The sequence below is a fragment of the Macaca thibetana genome, chromosome 8, assembly GCF_024542745.1.
Source record: "Macaca thibetana thibetana isolate TM-01 chromosome 8, ASM2454274v1, whole genome shotgun sequence".
NCBI classification, from domain to species: domain Eukaryota; kingdom Metazoa; phylum Chordata; class Mammalia; order Primates; family Cercopithecidae; genus Macaca; species Macaca thibetana.
In genome coordinates, this window is record NC_065585.1 from 66321936 (window position 1) to 66334189 (window position 12254).

A 12254-nucleotide genomic window follows, 5' to 3' on the forward strand; every position below is an offset into this window, starting at 1 on the left:
GGTGAGTACTCACAAGATCTGATGGGTTGAAAAGTGTTGGGCATTTCCCCTGCTTGCACTCATTCTCTCTCCTGCCACCCTGTGAAGAGGTGCCTTCCACCATGATTTTAAGTTTCCCGAGGCCTCCCCAGCAATGTGAAACTGTGACTCAATTAAACCCCTTTCCTTCATAAATTACCCAGTCCTGGGTATGTCCTTATAGCAGTGTGAGAATGGACTAATGCAAACATCATTAGGAAAAAAATCCCAAAGCCTCAAAAAGAAAGAAAGAAAGAAAAAAAGAAAGGAAGGAAGAGAGAGATAGAAAGAAAGAAAGAAAGAAAGAAAGAAAGAAAGAAAGAAAGAAAGAAAGAAAGAAAGAAAGAAAGAAAGAAAGAAAGAAAGATTGATTTCTGGAATTCATGGTATTAGCAAGAGAGATTAGTACCAGTAGACTAGAAGCTGACTAGCACTGTAAACAGCTTTTAACTATACTAGCTGCCTGAAGAAAGATTATCTGACTCAGGGATGACTTGTCTTTTGTTCATAATTTTTTAAATACAATCTCACACAGAAACGTTGAAATGACAGTAAAAAATACAGTAAAAATGGCTTATTTCTGAAGCCATTTGAGAGTAAGCTGTCAACCCCAAACACTTCCTACAAACATATCCAACTATTAACAAGAAAATCTGACAATTAACACTGATACATTACTATAGTACTGTCTAAACCTCAGACTTGTTGAAATTTTGTCAATTATCCCAATAATGCCCTCAATAACAAAAGGATTAGCCTGAAATCACGTTTCATTGAGTTGTCCTCTCTTAATTTCTTTTATCTGGTAATTTTTCTTGGATTTCCCTTGAAATTCATACCCTTAAAACCTTTAAAGATACAGACTAGTTATTTTGTAGGATTTAGCTGTTTGTGTTTGTCTCATGATTAGATTCAGAAGACGAGTTCTTTGGCAGGAAAGTCAGTGAAGCTCTATTCTCACCACATTCTATCAATAGACAACTTGGGCAAACTTTTAATTTGTACCCTTATTGGGATACTAATTTTACTCATTTGATTAAAAGGTGCCATTCCTCTCCACTGTAAAGTTATTTATTTCTTTTTTAATATTAATACATTTTGTGACAAGATACTTTGTGCTTATGTAAATATCCTATTTCTCACCAAACATAATGTATTCAATTTATTTATATTGATATAAACTCACTGACCATTTTATTAAATTAACTATAATGAGTTTCTATTATTGCTTATTTTGACGCTCAGACTGTTTAAGATTTGCCCAGGGGAAATTCCTTCAATTTGGCCAATGTGTCCTTTGACATCTCTCCATCATTCTTTGATATGTTTCTTAATTCTTGGAACAGTATGTTCTAGGGTCATCTTATGCTTTCTCTGCTCTGAATCAGACATTTCTCCAGAAAGCTCCGGTTCCTTCAATAGGAGAATTGTATATAGACACCAAGATCTGGACACTAGGTGTGCTCATTGCTATTGGGGAATAGCTGCCCCAGGCCTTTGCAATAGACTGAGCTATGGGATTTATGTGTATATAGAAATACATACATACATGTGAAAACACCTTCATCTACATTATAGTCACACACATATATACTTTACATCTATATTTAATTCTATATTTGCTATACATATTGAAAACCAGCACTTTCATTCCCCCATTTTCATCCACCACCAGAGTTCATTCTAGCTTTTGCCTATATTATACTTTAACTTCCTCCTCAGACAATGAGAAATACTGATTACCTTCGTTTTTAATATTCTCACTTACTAGATCAGTCTCCCTGTATTTTAACAAATTATTGTTACTACCACTTTTTTACCCCATACAACATTCTCCCCACCTAGCACAGACTATAACTATCTGTATTGAGTGGTTGCTGTGGCCACTCCCCCATGTAGATGCCCCTCTCCCTCCAATAACTTTCAATATCTCACACTAGGCTTCTCCATGCAGACACCCTCCTTCTACTTCTTGGGCTTTAATAGCCAATGCCCAACCATTGCAATCCCCTGTATACCCACCCTGCCCATGGTGTCAAAGGCTTACTAGGCCTCATCGAATGGCTTTTGGACTAAATTGTTTAAGAAGGGAAAGGACAAGGAAGAGGATGAGGAAAGGAAAGTGGTAAAGAATGGAGAAAAACAATATTTTTTCCTAAAAATATTACAAGTGGTTCTTTAGGAAGTTATAAAGACAATATGCAGTATCAGCTAAATAATTAAGCCTAGATTACATATTCTTTACATATCTATATCTATATGCTCTGTATCTTTATAATTATGACATATGTATGCATCATTTATAGCAATAAAATATGTGACAAAATTTATAATATTTATCTAAATATTTTAATACCTCACAACTTAAAAAATTATATAGCACAATTCAATGATTAACAGTTCATGTCTGTGAATGGATTTTTAAGTCTCCATGCCAAGAGTGCTTGGGATAGTATCTGTAGTGGTATTTATTGGATTCTCTTCATCTTTGGCCACTCAGGATTCATATAATGTGCTGGTCAATTGCATACCATTGGTGCTCTGCACCAGCCCATGTTTATCTGAACAAGTATACCAGCTTGGTATTTCTCAAAGGGTTGTCTGTAAAACCATATGCAGCAGAATCACCTGAAGACCTTGTCAAAAGGCAGGTCCCCAGGCCTTCTTGATTTCCTGTTCAGAATCTTTATGGGTGGAAATGGTTGTCTGGAACTCACCTCGGGTGATTCTCATGCATTAAATATTGGTGTAACTCACATGTCTACAATTCCTCAGATTTCTGTCTTTAAAATACACACTTTCACTCTATCATTTTTGTATTTGTTATTCAATAAACTTGCTCATGGCTAAATGTGTAAATACCCTCCAAAGTAAAATGTATCTATCTTTTCCAAAATGTCTCTCACCAAATATCTCCACAAAATGAAATGCAACTATCTTCTGAGATCTTATTTTGAGGAATCTTACAGGTCTTCCAGGTTCAGAAAATAACAAGTGCAAAGGTCCTGATGCTGGAAAAGTCTTTTAGGGAAAAACATTCTGGAGGTGAGAGTGTGAGGGGGAAAGTGGTAAATAAGTTTGGACAGTAAGGCAGAATGAACATTGACTAAGGCCATGTAGGTCAAAGAAGGCAGTTTAATTTTTATTTTAAAAGTGATGGGAGCCGGGGTTTTGGACAGTAATGTTACCGGTTTAAATTTCTTTGGAAGATTATTCTGGCTATTGTACTGGTTATAAACTAGAAGGGCTGTGGCAAGAGGGGAAGGAGGAAGATCCTGTAAGAGACTGCTTGTTGCACTAGGTGAGGCAAGCAATGATGGCTTGCAGTAGGGTGAAGACGGTGAGAGGTAGAGGGATTCAGGATAGATTTTAAAGTTAGAGGTGGAAGAGTTTCTCATGGACTAGATGTAGAAACTGTGGGAAAGTGAAAGTTTAAGGATGAATCCAAAGCTTTTGACTTGAGCAACTGGATGAGTTATGGAGATGGAAACAGTTGGAGTGAAAGTGATAGAAAAAAGTAAACTATTTCATAGTATTTGCTAATTCTGAAGTGTCTGTGATATATAAAGTAGAGATATTTAGTAGGAAATGGAAATTATGAGTCTCAAGTTTGGGTGAGTGGTGAAGGCTAGAGGTATGAATTTGGGAGTCATAGTCATCTGCCTATTGAAGCAATGGCAGAATAAAACTCATGTGCACAGACAGAAAACTGTAGAGGGCCAGGAATGAGTTTTAGGGCACTCTAGCAATAAACACTAAGAAATGGAGGCATCACAAAGGAGACCAGGAAGAAATGTGAAGTGAAAAAGGAAGAAAACTGTGAGAGTATGGTGTTCTAAAAGCCAGTCAAGCAAAGCATTAATGTTGGAAATTATGAGAGCTTATTTTCCAAAGTTTGTTGTATTAATAACTTAAAACTTGATATTCCAAAGAGAGCTTTTAGCAAACAGAAAAAAAAGACTGATTTTTTTTTTTTTTTTTTTTTCTATTACAAGTGATTGATTGTAACAACATAGGAACTGGAAATGTGAAAAAGGCATCAATAATTTAGGTAGAACATGATCTTAGAGAAAAGTGTTCATTTAACATACAAGTACACAATGTTAAGACATAATATTTTGTCTTTCTATTAACTGCAGCTACAGCATGCTGTAAGTGAAGATGAATGATTACAGTTTAATATCAAATTCAGGGGAAAATATTTGAGTCTTCATAATTTTAAAATAGATTTTAAAACCTTTATAGGCTTGTGACTTGTCATAAGTGAAACAGAATTTTATAAATGATCATAACAATTTTAGAATCAGAATAAAGTTTACATATAAAATGACTTACTTGAATTCACATGGTTCATTTTTATAGGTGAAGACTAAGACTCGGGTTTTCTGATTACCGAGTATTATTTATTACTTTAACACACTGTCTGGAATATCTTTCAATCATCTATAAGTCATCTATAAAAAGACTAAAAAGGGGCTTATCAGTGATATCTTACTTTTCAAAATAAAATTCTAAGTAATTAGAGGTAGGAGAAATAAGACTCAAGAATATTAAATTGTAAGAAGAGCTTATAAGAGGGGGAAACAGTAAGAGATGCATTTCCACATGGACAGATAGGAGATTTTAGGAGAAAAAAAATCAAAACTTTATTTATACATGTTGATATTAGCTTAACGAAACAAAGACAACCATCATGGGACTAGCAGATAATTTTGAATATGTTTGAATATGAAGACTGATACAGATCAATATCCAATTACACTAAAGACCAGATAAGGTCTTCATTCTATTACAGCATATTAGGAATAAGGATACCTCTTGATACTTTGCTATGTGCCATTTTGGGACAATGAACCTCACCATAAAGTGAACATTTATGTCAAGAAGTAGTTTAGGATATAAATTGTAGTCGTATAGGTTACTTTGAAAAGTTAGAAATAACTAACTTTCCTTTATCCTTTTTTTTTTTTTTTTTTTTTTTTTTTTTTACATTTTGGTTAACTTTTTAAACTTTTATTTTAGGTTCAGTGGTACACGTGCAGGTTGTTATATAGGTAAACTCATGTCACAGGGGTTTGTTTCATAGATTATTTTGCCACCCAGGTACTAAGCCTAGTACCCAATAGTTATCTTTTCTGCTCCTCCCCCTCCTTCCATGCTCTACCCTCAAAAGGCCCCAGTGTCTATTGTTCCCTTCTTTGTGTTCAGGAATTCTCATCATTTAGCTTCCACTTATAAGTGAGAACATATGGTATTTGGTTTTCTCCTTTTGAATTAGTCTGCTAAGGATGATGGCCTCCAGCTCCATCCATGTCCCCACAAAAGACATTATCTCATTCTTTTTTATGCCTACATAGTATTCCATGGTGTATATGTACCGTATTTTCTTTGTCCAGTCTATCATTGATGGGCGGCTAGGTTGATTCCATGTTTTTGCTATTGTGAATGGTGCTGCAAAGAACATTTGCATGCACGTGTCTTTATAATAGAATGATTTATATTCCACTAGGTACATAACCAGTAATGTGATTGCTGAGTCTAATGGTAGTTAACTTTTCTTTTTAATGCCAGAATAACTGTTACATAGAATATCTCACTACGCCACTGTCAAAGACAAAATCCTGGGACAGTAGAGGTCCATTATCTAACCATCTAAAGCTGCACAGTTCACTCATTAGCCACATGTGGCTTCTGAACCCTTAAAATGTAGCCTAGTTTGACCCAGGTACTGAAATTTTAATGTAATTTAATTTACATTTATTTTTTCAAAAACACACAAAGCTAATGGACACAGTGTTAGACAGCACTGAGAACATTCCCATTATCACAGAAACTTCTATGGAACAGAGCTGACCTACAACATTTAAAACCTTTTTACATTTATTCTTCTTTGTTAAGAAAATTGACTCTTATTAACAGGTAACATTAGCATGATGGTAGATATAAGCTGAAACTCCAAAAACCTATTTAACTTGATAACAATGAGAAATAAGTATGAAAAGATAAATAGAAAATGGAAAGAAGATATTCTTCACAATTTTCCAGAATAGGAAACATAGTGACTATTAAACAGATGAAAAGATTTTCAACCTATTGGTAATTAAAGAAATGCAAACTAAAACTATTAGAGACTGCCCCAGATATTCATATGTTGAAGCCTCAGTCCTCAGTTGACCGCATTTGGAGATAGGCTCTTTAAAGAAGTCATTTAGGTTAAATAAGGTCTTAAGCGTGAGGCTCTAATCCAATATGACTGGATTCCTTATAAGAAGAAAAAGACTCCAGGGATGCGTGCAAACAGGGAAAAAGCCACGCAATGACATAGCAGGAAGGCAGTAGTCTCCAAGTAAAGGAGAGAGGCCTCAGGAGAAACTAAACCTGTCGACACCTTTCTGGACTTCTAACCTCCAGACCTGTGTAAAAATACAGTCTGTTATTGAATCCACAGACTCTGTGGTATTTTGTTATGGAAGCCCTAGCAAACCAGCACAAAGATCAATTGAGGTTTTATGCTAACTAGATTGGCTGATCTAACTGGTGAGGCTGTAGAATCATAGGACTGCAACTTCATTCAGTAACTTTGAAAAACATTTTGGCATTATCTTTTAAAGCTGAATATTCAAATTCCCAATTACCCAGCAGTTCTAATCTTAGTTACACATGTTAAGATAAATCTTGCACGTGTGTAACAAGAGACATTCAAATAGATGCTCATAAAATATTGTTAATAATAGATCCAAAACCACTCAAATAACATCAACAGGATAATATACACATTTTTTACATTTATACAACATAGTATTATACAGTGGTAACAACGAATAAATACTAGCTAAAACAAAATAGGTATACCTTAGAAACCTAATAATGTTGAGTGAAAAAAAGCAAAGTTACATAAAGTATGATGCCAATTTTATAAAACACAAAACATACCATACTTAGTAAAAAATACATAAAAATTAAATGAATGTTAATATGAAACCAAGAGCAGAATTACGCTATTTATGACAGAAAAAAAAAAAAAAAAGAAAGAAAGAAAGAACCAGAGAAAAGCACAAAGAAAGATTCAGCAGTGTTGATTCTAGTTCTCAGTTTTGGTGGTGTGTTTGCAAGAGTTGGTTTTTATTACATTTCATAACTTACATGTAACAGATCTGCATGCATTACTTTGCATGTATCAAATACTATATAATAATGGTTTTAAAATAAAAATTTCCTGGTCACCGAAGATAACCCTTAGACATTAATTGTAGAGATGGAGATCTAATCCAAAACCACAGATATATTTATTTATGAATATTTTGTACTCAGAGACCTTTCAGCTGAGAAAAGAAATTCTTCCTTTCTCACATGAGAACTTTATGCTACCTAATGAAGCGCCCTACTTTGGGGCAATTTTCTGTCTTTATTTAAGTGATACTAGTCTTTCAGCTGTGTAGAAATTTTAAAAACAACTGATAGCGACTTCTCCTGTTCCCAAGAGAATGCAGGAAAAGAATAAGGTGTGGGAGGCAATTTCATAGCTCACTGATAAGTACATACGAAGACAAAAATGGTACATAGTTAATGCTCCATCTAACAATACAGAATTGTTATTAGTAAGTATATCTGAATATCATAATTAATAAAAGAATAAAATAATTAAATATGAGTAAATGTCCTCTAATTTTGAAACGAGTTTCAGGGTGCTATTTTAGATCACTAGTTCACTTTCACACCTGGGAGAGTGTGTGTGAGTGTTTTGGTTTTGTGGTAACTGGATTATGCTAAATTTTACATTTCCTTCTTTAATGAAATGGATTTTGTTCTCTCTTGGAAATGCAGGAGATAGCAACAGCAGAATGTAGAGAAATAGCTGCTGCAGCTGTACTACCCATGGAAAAGTATACATAACAATTTTAGCAGCTAGTGATTCTGAAATTGCCCTTAACTGTGTCATTATAAAAATGCTTTAACAAATATGTTTTACAGTGGGTGACTATAGCAAATAACAATGTATTGTACATTTCAAGATAGCTAGAAGAGAAGATTCTGAATGTTATCCCCACAAAGAAATAATAAATGCTTAAAATGATGGATATGCCAATTATCCTGATTTGATCATTATACAATGTATACATGCATTAAACATCACACTGTACCCCATAAATATGTACAATTACTATATCAGTTATAAATTTGAAAAAAAGAAGTTTCCACGTAATATAGTTAAGAAATTTATCTGATGGATTTTTCTCCCCAAGGCCAAATCATTGAATAGTAAATCTAACGAAGGTACTATGCCTAAATGTAAAGGATAACACATAAATTATTAAAAAGCAGTCTCAGAACTAGAAAAATGGTCAGCTATATCAGCAGACTTAGATTCAGGCTTTCATGTCACAGATACTTTTGTCATAGATCTTGGCAAATATGTGTTTTGTGTTGGTCTTATAATTGTCCTTAGAATCATGGGGACCTATTCATTCATTCAAAAAGTTTTATGGCCCACATTTTATGTGTTAGTTATAGTGCTGGGTTCTGAGACTACAGAAGCCAACACACAAAGCAATACAAGGACAAACTTTTTTCCTTCATTCATCCACTATTCATTATGTGTCTTCATTTTGAGTACTGACTAGGGATCAAGTGCTGTGCTAAATATATATATATATAAGTAAGTATATATTAATATAATTGCAAATGAGAAGATGAGCCACTGATTATGATGTTACTGCTGTCTTTTTCTTTTCTTTTCTTAGAATGGGATGTCCTTTTGCCCCAAGTGTTGGTCTTAAATTGCAAATGAAAAGAAAATTCTCAGTGGGATGCTGACATGCATAGATAAATGAAAACAGAGCTCCCCTTTCGCATGCTCCATTCACCTCCCTGCCAACTCTCTATATGCGCTCACTTTGATTGTCCCAAGACCAAGACAAGAAGTGCCCCATAGGAACCAAGACAACTTCCTCACATCGTTCACTAGGACTGTTCCTCTTATAGAACTAAATGCCATCATGACCCATAATTTTCATGACCTTCATAGAGGATCACGGAGACAACCTATGAAAATGATTTGTTTGAAAAGAAAACACTGAAAGGGTTAATCTGCTGCTCCACAGGCCTAACCTCCTGGGATTAAGCCACAGGCATGGAGCTCACTAAGTGTACTTAGTAACAACAAGCTAAAAATAGAAAAAAGCATCCTGCTGTTATTGTATGAGTTTCCCTCCAAGGTTTTGTCTGATAAACATCACAACCACCGAGGGGATTGTGAACAGGTTCCTTGCAGGGTAGGTTAGATACCTATTTTTTCAGACAGTCATACCATAGCCAGTTCTCAGCATACTTCTTTTAAGGTAATTAAATGTTTGAGAATTAGTGTTCCTACCTGATTGGAAACCTTCTTGTCTTCAATTCATTGACTATACTAGATCTCTTTTTTCTCAGAGATGACCTTCAGATTTCTATCAGAAATCGCTTCTTTGGGGAAACCAGGGCTTCTCAGAAAGTCAGGAAACTGAAATGGAGATAGCAAGAGAAAGGGAAATTATCTGTACATATAAGTTTCACTTTTTAAAAATTTTAAGCAAATGTTCAAGCATCCATCTTTTGAACAGTATCATAACTTCAGGAAATTTCATGGTTTACAAGTATGAATTCTCACAAGACACGTGATGCGAGTATATGTTGCATTTTGGGATTTCAAGTCAAGGAGTCTTCAAAAGAGTCCTGGTTAGTCTTTGCTAATTAATTGTGTGTGTGTGTGTGTGTTTGTGTCTGTGTGTAGCTTTTTTGTGATGGGGTGGTTGGGAAAGAATACATCTGTTGACTACTAGTCAGTGATGTAGAGGGCAAAAAAGGAAAGTTTTCTGTCTTTTTTAAAATATTCACTTCCTTTCTTCAGTCTTCATCTAGATTTCTCTTCCATCTTCACTTAGATCTTCAAAAAATTAATTTAACTAAACTTAATTATTCATAAACATTGGAATTTGTTGAAGGATATTTTACAGAGACTTTTAATGTCTGTTCAAGCTTTGCCATCACACACAAAATTGTGTATGTGTAGCTTTTCTTGTGATGAGATGGTGGGAGAGAACAAATCTGTTGACTACTACTTAGAGATTTAGACAGATGGACAGATTTAGAAAGATGGATATTAGGGTAAAGTGAAGCAAATTATGCAATAAGTTCCAACACTGTGATTCTGAAACAATAATAGCAGACTTCTGGGTGACTAAGGAGTAACCTTCTCAAATTATACCTGTTATAGACCATCTGTTCACAAATTCTATACTATCATTCATCATTTATGGAAAACAAATGACACGATCTCTCATTCTCTCCACTTCTTGGCCATTATCATATACATTTTTTCTATCTTTAATGTCATATTCTTTTCCATCTGTTTGAAAACATTAGGATCTAGGAGAGACAGACCATGAGCCAGCCTTTAGCATCTGTACCAGTGTTGGCCCTGAAAGGAACATTGGGCTATTAAGAGACTAGAAGTGATTTGGGATTGTCTGAGACTGATCTCCCTCAGAAGCAGAGCCTGAGAAAAGAATTTGAATTCAAACTATTCCTGGGAAGTGATTAAGGAAACTCAAGAGTAGAGTGGGAATTGAGAATAGAGGCATGAAAGAAAGCCAAGAGAGGCACAGCACTGAACAGATTACTCTTGGGGGGAACTGTTACAAGTCCCTCAGAGGAGTCCTGTGAAACCCTGCAGAACATTCCTCAGGGTTATCCCCACCAGTGGGTGAAAAAGCCGAAGTGTTTATATTCCAAATCCACTCTGTCATGGATTGAAAGTTTCAACCAGATATGTTATCTCCTGCATACTTCTGGCCTGCCCTAAAGAGATGTTTGCAGGTGATGGCACAATTCTATCAGTATGCACTAGAATGCTGAGTGTAGGGGGAGATATAGGTGGCCTCTGACAGCATCGGATACAGTGGCAGTGGGGTATTAAAGGTTATCTTGTAAGTCCAAGTGGATAAACTTTAGTTCCTGGGTTGACAGTTTTCTTTTGAGGTAATTAAGTACTAATGCATTGATAACATTTTCCTCTATTAAATCAAATCAAAGTTCCTAAGTCTCTAATCTCCTGAAAAATTTTGTATCTTTGATACAGTCCTAGGTAAAAAAAAAAAAAAAGGAAAAATTAAGATTTCAAGTTGACCATTAATTCATCACTCATTTAACACTCACTGAGCACCTAATGTATACCAAGGATTAAGTTAGACATCAGTGTAACCTTTATTAAAATCATTATCTTACCATCAATGATTTACTTCATTGGGGCATCCAGATAGTACAAACTATTACACAGTGCAATGGAAAAGAGAGAAGAGTGTTAATTCATTCTGTGGACCAATAATAAGTGAGTGTTATTTGCAGGTCTTCCTGTAGAAGGCAGTACTGGAGATGGATGTGTAATGTGAAGTAGAGGTAAATTTTTGAGTCAAAGAGAAGACAAATTCACAGTAGAAAGAAAGAGACTGGTTAAGGAACAGAATAGAAATAAATGCCATATACAACCGTTATAAAGAGTGCTTATAGGGGTGTAAAAAAAGAAGAAAACAGAGAGCATGGTAGCAGCCAGATAAAGAATGGTTTGTGTATGTATGAAAAGGATGTGGAATTTAATTCTAAGGAAGATGGAAAGCCACTGAATGATTTTTAACAGAAAAGTTCAAGTTAGAAGAAGATAGAAAGGTTTACTTGTATAACATGATCCGATGTTTGTTTTAGACAGGTCACTTTGGAAATACTGGGGCTTGATTGTTGGAGAAGGGTAGTTGCTATCCTAGACACAGAAAGATTAGTTAATAGTCCATTAATATAAGCCGAAGAAGAAACTGGATATGAAGTTCGTGCATGGCAGTTCTTTGCTTTCAGTACTGGAGGAATGTTATGCCAATACTTCTGACATCCATAGTTTCAGATCTGAAATCTGCTGTCACTTGAATTGGTGTTTCTCTGCAAGTAATGCATTGTTTCTCTCTGTCTGCTTTCAGACTTTTTTCCTTTCTCTTTACATTTCAGAAGTTCAATTATGATGTGCCTTGGCATGAATATCTTTGTGTCTACCCTATTTGAGTTTTGCTTAGGTTCTTGAATCTGTACGTTTATGTCTTTTGCCAGTTTGGGGAACTGTTCTGTCATTATTTCTTCAGATAATTTTTCCATCTCACTGGCTCTCTGTTTTCATTCTGGGAGTTTGATGATATGGATGTTATTTTTTTATTTCT

General features: G+C 35.0%; 1 protein-coding gene across 1 annotated transcript in view; it reads right to left on the bottom strand.

Annotated features, from left to right (window-relative positions):
- The window catches only part of PKIA (cAMP-dependent protein kinase inhibitor alpha), an 87104-nt gene that overhangs the window by 20572 nt on the left and 54278 nt on the right, over positions 1–12254 (bottom strand). The window contains exon 2 of the mRNA XM_050802333.1: positions 9389–9517. The gene's annotated coding sequence lies outside the window, so the exon portion shown is untranslated. The remainder of the gene's footprint in view (positions 1–9388; positions 9518–12254) is intronic.